This window comes from Oryzias melastigma, linkage group LG5 (assembly GCF_002922805.2).
Source record: "Oryzias melastigma strain HK-1 linkage group LG5, ASM292280v2, whole genome shotgun sequence".
NCBI classification, from domain to species: domain Eukaryota; kingdom Metazoa; phylum Chordata; class Actinopteri; order Beloniformes; family Adrianichthyidae; genus Oryzias; species Oryzias melastigma.
In genome coordinates this window covers 25,512,639-25,522,805 of record NC_050516.1, presented here as the reverse complement: position 1 = coordinate 25,522,805, position 10,167 = coordinate 25,512,639, and the positions used below count along the sequence as shown (strand labels likewise).

Below are 10,167 nucleotides of genomic sequence, written 5' to 3'. Positions count from 1 at the left end.
AAAAGGGGCAAGCAATTTTTGAGCTATCCATCCAGTCACACAGTTTAGAGCCTGATGGTGGCTCAGACGAGGACAATGAAGACGTTATTGGATCTATTAGTCTGCAAGTGGATACTTCAGAACTGTAGCAGAGAAGGGAGACTTTGGCCTGCCCATGGCAGTTCCTGCATCACATCTTCTGATCCAACACGATTTGAACAAAGAAGTACTCTGAAACACAGTTTTAAATTATTTTTTTAAAATGTCATAAGAACATTTTAAAAACACCAAAAATGTGATTTTCAATGTCATCTTCATAACAGACATACTTGATCTTAGTCCTAAAAAAATGTTGTTTAGCACAAACTGAAATTACTGTTAGAGACATTTGGTCACATGATATTTTTATACTAGAAAATAAACTCAGTGACTACAAGTATTAATACCTTTTAAAATCAGATGACCTTTTAAAACGGTAAATAAGACAGAGCCTCCACCTGCTGCTGATAGCAGTATTGGATGAGCTGCACTCAGCTGCTGGAGTCTTTCCACGCCACACATTGTTTTCTAGAAAAATTGCTTCTGGCAAAAACATAAAGGAAAACATGCAGAGACAGCCGGGACAGTCTGCAGGTCAAGTTCAGGGTTACTGACTCAAATGTCAGAATGTGGAGTTCATCTTGCAGGAACACATGGCTGTAGAGAACATGCCAGAAAGACATTTATTATGTATTGTAGCTGTAAAAACTCGTAATTGCCAAACATTGATGACTTGTGGTGAGTACCAACATGCTACATTAAATAACAGTCTGTGGGTGTGAGTCAGAACTGGAGATTTTGTGCTTAATCTGGATTAGCGATGATGAAGAGCCCCCATTGGTCTTCGGTTTACGACTTAGTGAAAGCCGAACCCCCTGCAGGCTGATGGGTGTGTTCTTGTTTTATGTACTTGTTTTATCTTAAATACATGGACTTGCTGTGGTTTTAGGCACAGTAGCAATAATTGAATCCTTTTCTGATCTGAACCCAAACCCAATGTAATTCCACCTTTGTTTAATATTAGGGCTTTGCCTTAAATGATAATATGTAACGTCTGTGTTTGGTTTGTATTAGGCTGCACACATAAATCCTTATAAATGCAACGTCTTGTTAATTGTAGCTTGTTCACCTATGTGTGTGTTTCACCTCTCCTCTGTGGCATTTGGGTGAACATTAGGAGAGCACGACCCTGCAGAGATAAAACCACCGAACAACAGGGTTCAATTATCCACCGATCGAGGGATTTCACTGAATTGCAGGGGCTTCATAAAAATGAATGCTTTTGGGGGGTCTGCTGGAGTTTAAACGGAGGCCACTCAGCCATCAGCAGGGGTCACCTCCAGCTCCAGAGGATTTCGTCCACTGATTGGGAGAGGGACGGCTGCTGTGGGCGGCTGGGAGAAACCAGCTCCTGTTTAATAATGACGAACAATGCGATGCAAGTGAAGAAAGAACGCTTGTGTGCTGCTGCTGCTGCTCGGCAGGCGCTCCGCTTTAAAGCTGCTACAGTGAGATGATCTCGTAAATCATCACTGGGGGGCAGCGACTGGAAACAGCACTTAATGAAATGTTGTGGTGCTGTCAGAGTGGGAGGCGGCTGGTTTCATGCGGCTTGACTCGACAGAAATAGAAGAAATTTATTGCTAACTTTTGCCTCATTGCTGTGCTTGCTAATGTGAGACAGTCTGGCAGATGTTTGATTATTTTATTTTTATATTCGGTTAGCATCTGCCAACAATTTGTTTGATCTGTTAAACAGGATTTATAATCTTCTTACAAAAAGAAGGCTTGTTACCGCTCCATGCAATCAATAACTAGAAAAGTTGCATTACCTGTGATAATGCTAGTGTAATGCTTTTTGCTAAATTCGGTTGTTGAAAATGCTGAAGCAATATACTCTGATGGCTGAAGTGATTTACTGAAAATTTGCAAAATGCAAAATGTATTAAAAGACTTAACATTTCGTTAAAGAACTATGAAAGACCACTGTCTGCAAAAAAAATCTGAAATACATGCAAATTTTGCAAAAAAAAAAAAACACACGGTGTCTTGCTTAAATATGAGCTAAACTCTAAATTAGCCAAAGAAATCTTAGTAGATGCCAAATCAGCCAAACAAGAAAGCTAACACATTGCTAAAAAACTGACACTACTCTAAAATAGTCAAAAATCCCCAGAAAAACTATCCAAAAAAGTTGCCCTTTTGCTAAAATATAAGCTAAAGTCGAAAATGGCCTAGCAACCTTAGTAGATAACAAATTAGCCAAGAACGTTAGCCTCTTCCAAGCTAAACTCAAAAACGGCCTAACAACCGTAGTCGATAACAAATTAGCCAAAAACGTTAGCCTCGTCCTAGCTAAACTCGAAAACGGCCTAACAGCCTTAGTCGATAACAAATTAGCCAAAAAACGTCAGCACATGTGAGATAAAATCAGCATAAAAAACCTCAGTAGATGCCAAATTACCAAAATCATATTGCTAATGTAACAGCTCATTGCTAAATTATTTAAAAAATACTGAAAACAATGGTTTCAGTAAGTTCTCTCATTCATTTCTTATGGGGCATATTTTGCTCAATATTTCAAAAACTATAAAGTTTATGAATACCAAAAGTACAAGCAGTAATATCCTGAACAAGCTGAACGTTTTGATACCAAGATTGATTAAATCACTGAAAGTGTGATTGAGTTTTTACGTGCCAAAAAACGTACGGAAAGGAGAATCACTATCAGTGCAAATGCTTTGAAGCATTCACACAATCAGAATTTATTTCATGAGCCGTACAAGGAGTTATTTTTAAATTCTAATTTTGGCTAATCCAAAAATCTGAGCTGCACATTCAGTGAAAGGATCAAACCGTCAGTGATTCAGATTTCTGCCCCCCCACGTAGATGACACGTGCCGGACTCAGCAGGAGCCAGAGAGCTAAGAACCCTGAAACAACACCCTTGACGGCACTTCTGCCAGTCGGTGGTGGAGCATCAGACTTCACTGGAGTGAGGACTCTTGAATTCCTCACGCTGTGAGAGGACTGACTAGCTGCCTGCTTCAAAGCATAAAGACATTCCTGTCTGCTGGTCTGACTCGTCAAAAGACCTAAACACATCAATCATGGCTCTATAAGAGGGGTCGTCTACAGTGAGATCCAACATACACATATGGGACGTACATAAAGTACACACATTACTGACTTTGTAGAACAGTTATCAAGGAAAAGTTATTTTTCTTCCATACAATACATCTAATTTTTATTTGAAGCCTCACTCCATTCATCTTTTGATCTATTTTAAAATCATTCCCAGTTGTTTTTTAACCCTTTAACACCTGAGATGTTGCCAGCGATGCTTAAATAACACATACTCTCGAAGCACATACTTACAAGCAGACAAATACTTTGAAGCAGACAAACTTTTCCAACTGCATTTGTTTGTCTGCTCCTGATTAGCTATAAATAAATAAAAACAAATTTAGAAATGCAATTTTAAGCTTAATTTTCTTTATTTATGTCCTCCATCATGGGAAAAATGCTACAAAAACATGCTAAAAACGCCAAAAACACAAAGTCTGTATTCCCACCTACTCCCTAAATACTAAAAAACGAAATAGTTCAGCACTATGAAGTGCCCTGAATTTTAAATGCAATTTGGACACAAAAATCTCTACTTTCTTTTTTTTGATTCTAAACGCTGGATAAAAAGTCATCGATTTCAAGATATGCAAATTGAATCAATACGAACATTTCACGTCTTTTTGTTAATCTTTTTGTGTTCTGATGATGAAAATATGGGTGGTTTATTAAAAAATTACACTTAAACATGTTTATTTTGTTGTGCAGTAATCGTTTGACCGCAATGCATTGTGGTCTATATTCGCTAATGTAGTGAGCATTGATGCATGCTAATTTTTTGCAAAGACTTCTGGGAAATTTCTAGTGCACTTGATTTTGGATTTGGACATCATTACAAAATGGTAAATGCACTATATGTATAGTGAGTAGGAGAAGAATTCAGTCATAGTCATTTTTATTTCATTAATTTAAACTCTTGGAGGGATTTTTTTTATTAAATAATATAAGTCTGATATCTGAAATTGTTTTCTTTATTTTCATTTATTTTAAGTAAATCTGCTTACCTCTGAATCAAGAAAATTCTTTAAGTATTGCAGGCATAAATTCTTTATACTAATACTTTAGTTTCGGTATGAATTCATAATAATTCATGTTCTATTGTTATAAAATTTGTTTTTTACTCTAATTATATAAACTATTTTTGTGCTCTTATAAACAATCCTATCCAACTATGTGTCACTATGAAAACACAAAAGAGAAAAGTACAAAAAGACTGTGGATGTAATCTTTTTTAAGGAGTTTTACTCTGTGTTTGTGAAGTTCCTCAAACTAAGTGACTGATGTGAATCCTGACCATTACACTGTAAAGCAGCCAGATGTTCCAGCCTGGATTTAACCCTCATCGTTTATCTCTCTGATCAATCTGCATCTGCTTTTGCGGCTCTAAGATCTAGTCTCTCATTTCCAAAATTGGAGGTGTTTACGCGCTCGTACTAATGACTAGTGGTTTTGTCCGCTTTAGCATGTGCAAGTGCACGTATGAAGTGGTTTCCTGTTACTGGTGGGAAACTTCTGAGAGCCTCACGCAGGGACAATCTTGAACTTCTGGTTGCTGACGATCATAAAAAGTGAAACACGAGTGCATTCCTGAGGGTTAAGGGGAGCAGAGCGGCCGCACAGCTGAGGGCTCATTGAAAGACGGGCACTGTGCAGGAAATTAGCCGACACAAGTCACAGAAACGTGTGGTGCACGCCCCTGCATTCTTCCCCCAGCTTCTGCCACGCATTAAAAACACCTTTTTTATTCAGTTTCATCATTTAAAAGTCATGTTCGGCTTCTGTATTCTCAGGCTCAAGGATTTTATTTTCTTGCGCTTGTTTTCTTAAGCTTTACAGACTGAGTCATACCGCCGTTTAGGCATCACTTGTCCCACATTTAGGAAGGGAGCAGTGAGGCTGTGAGAGCTCCACTGCTGATCGTCAGGGACCAGGGAGAGGAGGAGGAGGAGGAGGAGGAGGAGGAGGATGTGGGCAGACACTCAGCAGCATCTACTGCTGGGATCCCTAGGGAAACGGAGCTACAAGAACAGGGACCACAGTTGCAGCTGTTGTTGTAGGCACACACACACGAGCACACAGATTACTCTTATCCGATTTCACATGAACCCAGCGTCTGTTTCTCTCTTATTTTCTTACATATTAAAAGTGCTCACTGACCTGTTTGTGCACGGTTATGTAAAGTCATTAAACGTTCCTGGAAATAAATGAAAATTCTGGAAAAGATGATCAGAGTTTATTTCAGGTTGAGGCTTTATATATTAAAGTTGCACTCCGATCCTCTTTTAAACTATTATAAAAGCATTCCCAGTGGCCTTTTAACTACGAATATGCAGTTTTTTTTAGCCAAATAATAAAAAAAAGTTGTTTTCTAGGACATAGTTTCTGCAGAGCGGCAGTAGTTCATTAGAAATTCACCTTAGCTGTGAATGAGTCACAATGATTTACATAAAAAAAAAAAAAATTCTTTCTGTTTGTCCTCCATTGTGGGGAAAAAAATTCAACAAGAACATGTTAAAACACAATTTTAATTGGAGTGGATCTTTAACGGCACAACTTAATGAGTAGAACTAATATGTCCTTGATTATAAAAACAAAATAATGGTTTAAAGATTTGCACTTTTGTAACTTTTAACCCTTTAACACCAAAGCCCTGTGTTTACGTTCTTTGATTTACTGTAACTTTTCAACCTAATTGATTCTCCTTCAGAATTTGCTATATGTTAAAATATGTTAAAATATGACATATTAGTTAATATGTTAAATGTTTTGTTTTTAAGCGCCTCAGGTATTAAAGGGTTAAAAAATTGTTAACCTTGGTTTTTGTTTGTCCATAAACATGATCAAATTGTATTGTATGACATTTTTTATTTATTTATAAACACTACAGAATATTTAAAGCCATACGTAATGAAGTTTTATTAGCCATTGCACAAAAAAGAAGAGAAAAACTGCAAACCACGTGTTTTTGATTGAAAACAAACTTTTTTTCTACAAAAATGCCAATTCCACCACAAGGAAGAGAACATGTTTCATAAAAAGCCTTTAACGGACCTAACTTTACTTCAAATCTCCTTGGGATTAATAGACGTGATTTTATCTTTATCTCTTAGAAAGCATCTACAGAAAAATATGCTACAGAGATACAGGGAACTGTAAAGTGTTTGTTTCTGTTTTGTATGTATTAAAGACACAGATGGAGTTGTGTCGCAGATTTAGAGTCCATTTGCTGCACCACTGACCATGGGACTGCAACTGACATGAAGACTTTTGTCCTCAGTGGATGGTCACACCACATGTTTTCCAGGATGCAAAGCAGCGAAACCACAAATCGGCCCAAAAGCTGCAGATTTAAGGAAAAACAGAGGTTAGACACTTTTTAAATCCATATTTTAAAATGTTCCGACATTTTAATATATCACATATTGTTTCTTTGATGCAAGAAACATGCTGGGGATAAATCATCCATTGAAAAGCCAGTTCTCATTTACCTCACTATACATCAGTAATACACAGGTTTTCGTGTGATGAATATGTGGTTCTGTGCCCATAAAAAAGCAGAATTTCTCTGTGAAAGGATGATTGAGGTTCTGAATCATTCAATAAAGTAGAATTTGTTTTCAATCTAAAATAGAACATTCCTTTTTCCATTAAACTATTTTTAAATTTCATTTTAGGAAATAATTGTATACTTTACCCAAAAGTTTGATGTCTCTTTTAGTCTCATTTTACCTTTTTTATACAATCCCAAAGACATGAGCAAAAACACACAAAAGTCCTTCAGGTTTTTTACTTCTGGTTCTCACTTATTGGTAAATTTCTAAATTCTGGCTTTATGTATGTTTTTTTTTTTTTTAATTGTTTCACCCCTTAATGCCTGTTGTCTCAAACATGCGACAAACCAAATTAGCTATAAAATTACCTAAATGTAGTATTTACTTAAAAGCAAAAATGGGCTTTGACTTGAAGTCTTTTGTTTCTCAAAACTGGAATGAAAATGTTAACTAGAAAAAATGAATTATTTGCAAATTGTTAAATTTGTTAAAATACTGGAAATTTCGTTAAAACTGAATGCCAAATATGGCCTAAATTTCTGAAAAAATTGTTGTAAAATTGTTTAAAAAATCCCTAATACATGCCAATTTTGCAAAAATGTTGAGTGTCTTGTTTAAATATGAGCTAAACTCCAAATTAGCTCAACAAATCTTAGTAGATGCCAAATTAGCCAAAAGAACTAGCACGTTCCTTAAATACTAGCTAAACTCAAAAATAGCTTAAAAAAAGTTAGCCTTTTGCTAAAACAAAAGCTAAACTATAATTAGCCAATTAAAACCTCAGTAGATAAAAAAATTAGCCAAAAAAGTTAGCATCCTACTAAAATATTAACTAAATTTTAAATTGGTGTAAAAAAATGTTAGCCTGTTGCTAAAATATTAGGTAAACTCCATATTTTTTTAATTACTTTAAAAGATGAAAACATAGCCCATGAATATATTTAAAGGCTTGTTACTTAAAATGTTGAAATTTGAAGACTTTCCTATTCATTTCTAGGGGGCATATTTTCCTCAATATTTAAAAAACTCTGAAGATTATGAATATCAAAAATACAAGCAGTAATGTTCTGAACGAGCTGAATGTTTTGATGCCATGATTACTGAAATAGTTGAAATTGTGAGTTTTTACGTGCTGAAAAACATACGGAAAGGAGCAGAAGAATCCATATACTGTGAACACTTACTAAGCATTCACACTACTATTATTAGTAACTTGGAGATAGCCTAATGTTGTAGATGTTGCATGTCACAATCATATTTGTGCTCTCAGGTTTTAATTTTTGTCTCTTTGTTTTGACAGTTTAGCTTTGGTGTGACTCATTGGAACTCTACTCAATTTTTAGGTAAAATAAAATATTTTAAATAAGTTTATAGATGAAATGAGGAGCTCAACTCTTGAGGAACATGAGAACCTCAGTGTAAAGTCATTTGAGTAACTTTTTTTTTGTGTTACACTCATATGTTTTGTGTTTAAAGTACTAGTACTAAAACTAATTTCACACACATGTTCAGTGAGGAGACAGAATATTTCTTTCTTTGTAAAGAGATTTAATTTATAAAGAGTCATCAACAGTTTTACAGTGCACATGTCATAGAAACGACTAAAGGTTTGCAGAACCCTAATGAAAAACATCCACAACGGTGCAGAAAACTACACTTAAGAGACAGATTCAATAGAAAAACAGAGAAGTAACTGTGTTTCATGTGTGTGTTGGACCCTCTGAGCATGCAGAATGTATTGACCTGAATACTGACATGGCACGTATGCATCAGCTGGCCAAGACATTAAAAGAGATCCGCGGCGTAACCCCTTCGCTGGCTGACTTTGTTCATCCGGAACAGCATTAAGGATGTCATGGAATGTTTTTTTTTTTTAAAATGAGTTCAGAGATTGTTCTTGCATAAGAGTGTTCTTCTATCAGACACAAAGCATTCTGGGTGACAGTGGGCAGTGTTGCTTGCTATCCTGAGAAAGTGGCTTTAACTTCAGCTGGCATAGTGCTGTTTGTGTTAAATTAACCAGTTTATTACAAGAAAGACAAATACTGCCCCTGGCATTATTTTCAATAATGATATAATTGATTTGTACAAAACTGATAAAAGCCTTGCTATGGGATCTCCAGTAAATGCTTACTATTACTTGTGTTTGGTTGATGAAAATATATACAAAGCTCTGTACAAATGTGTTAACTGAAGTCAGAATTAATAACAGTTTCATTAAATCTGTCATTCCAGCTGGATCACAACCTTGTTCAGTAATAATCCACCTATACTGTATGTACACAGTCTCCAGTGTTATCCTCCTAATCCTGCCTTCAAAGCTCATTTTGAACGTTTGTACTGCTTCAAACATGCTTTGTGTAATAAACGTACGGCAGATGGCGGTCTGTTAGTCCGTACCCACGATGAGCTGCTCCATGTTGACCCCTGCCCCTGTCTGCACGGCAACAACCTCACACGACCTACAGTTGTTTCACCATTTGCCGTGACCACATGGCAGAGAAGAGAGCGTTGTAGTCATCGTATTGAACACTATGTTACTGATCAGACTGTTGTTGTTTTTGTTTGACAGAATGTTGGGGCACCATAAAAATAAATATATTAATTAATGAAAATACATTTATGAGAAAAAGTTGTGATTCTCAGAACTTTACAACTTTATTCACATAAGCTTCTTGTAAATGTACATTTTTTATTATAATTTTATTACTTTTTTCTCACAATTTTGCATTCTTCTTCTTGTAAAATTACATGTTTTTCTCATGTTTTTACGGCTTTTTTTCTCGTTAATTTACATATTTTTTTCTAAAATTACTATTTTTCATAATTCTATGACTTATTCTCATAGTCTTACGTCTTTTTTCTTGTAAAATAACTACTTTTTTCCTTATAATTTTACAACTTTATTCTCAAAATCTGACACTTTTTTTCTAGTAAAATTACTGCTTTTTCCCTATAATTTTATGACTTATTTATTATAAATTTACTTATTTTTTCTTGTAAAATTACGACTATTTCCTCATCATTTTATAACTTATTCTCATAATTTTGCATCCCTTTTCTAGTAAAATTCGAATTTTTCTCAGAATTTTACGTCTTTTTTCTTATAATTTTATAACTTATTCTCATAATCTTTTTTCTAGTAAAACAAATTTTTTTCTCAGAATTTGACTTTTTTTAGCTTATTTTTCTATTAAAATTACGACTTTTTCTCATAACTTTACAACCGCTTTTTTTGTAAAATTACATTTTTTTCATAATTTTGACTTTTTTTCATAATCTTATGTCTCTTTTTCTTGTAAAATTACAACTTTTATCCTCATAATTTTACAATTTTATTCTCTTAAATTTATCACCTTTTTTATTTTTATGGTTGCCCCAATACTCCGTAGCACTATTGAATCTGGACCAATAAACATTTATAATCAACTGATTATGTTTTCTGATTAAATTGGCAGTTTTTCTGTTATTT

General features: G+C 35.0%; 1 protein-coding gene across 1 annotated transcript in view; it reads right to left on the bottom strand.

Annotated features, from left to right (window-relative positions):
- Positions 1-9,960: 9,960 nt before the first annotated feature.
- Positions 9,961-10,167, bottom strand: part of inka2 (inka box actin regulator 2) — a gene marked incomplete in the record, with an annotated part of 14,555 nt that continues 14,348 nt past the window's right edge. The window contains 1 exon segment of the mRNA XM_024270355.2: positions 9,961-10,167.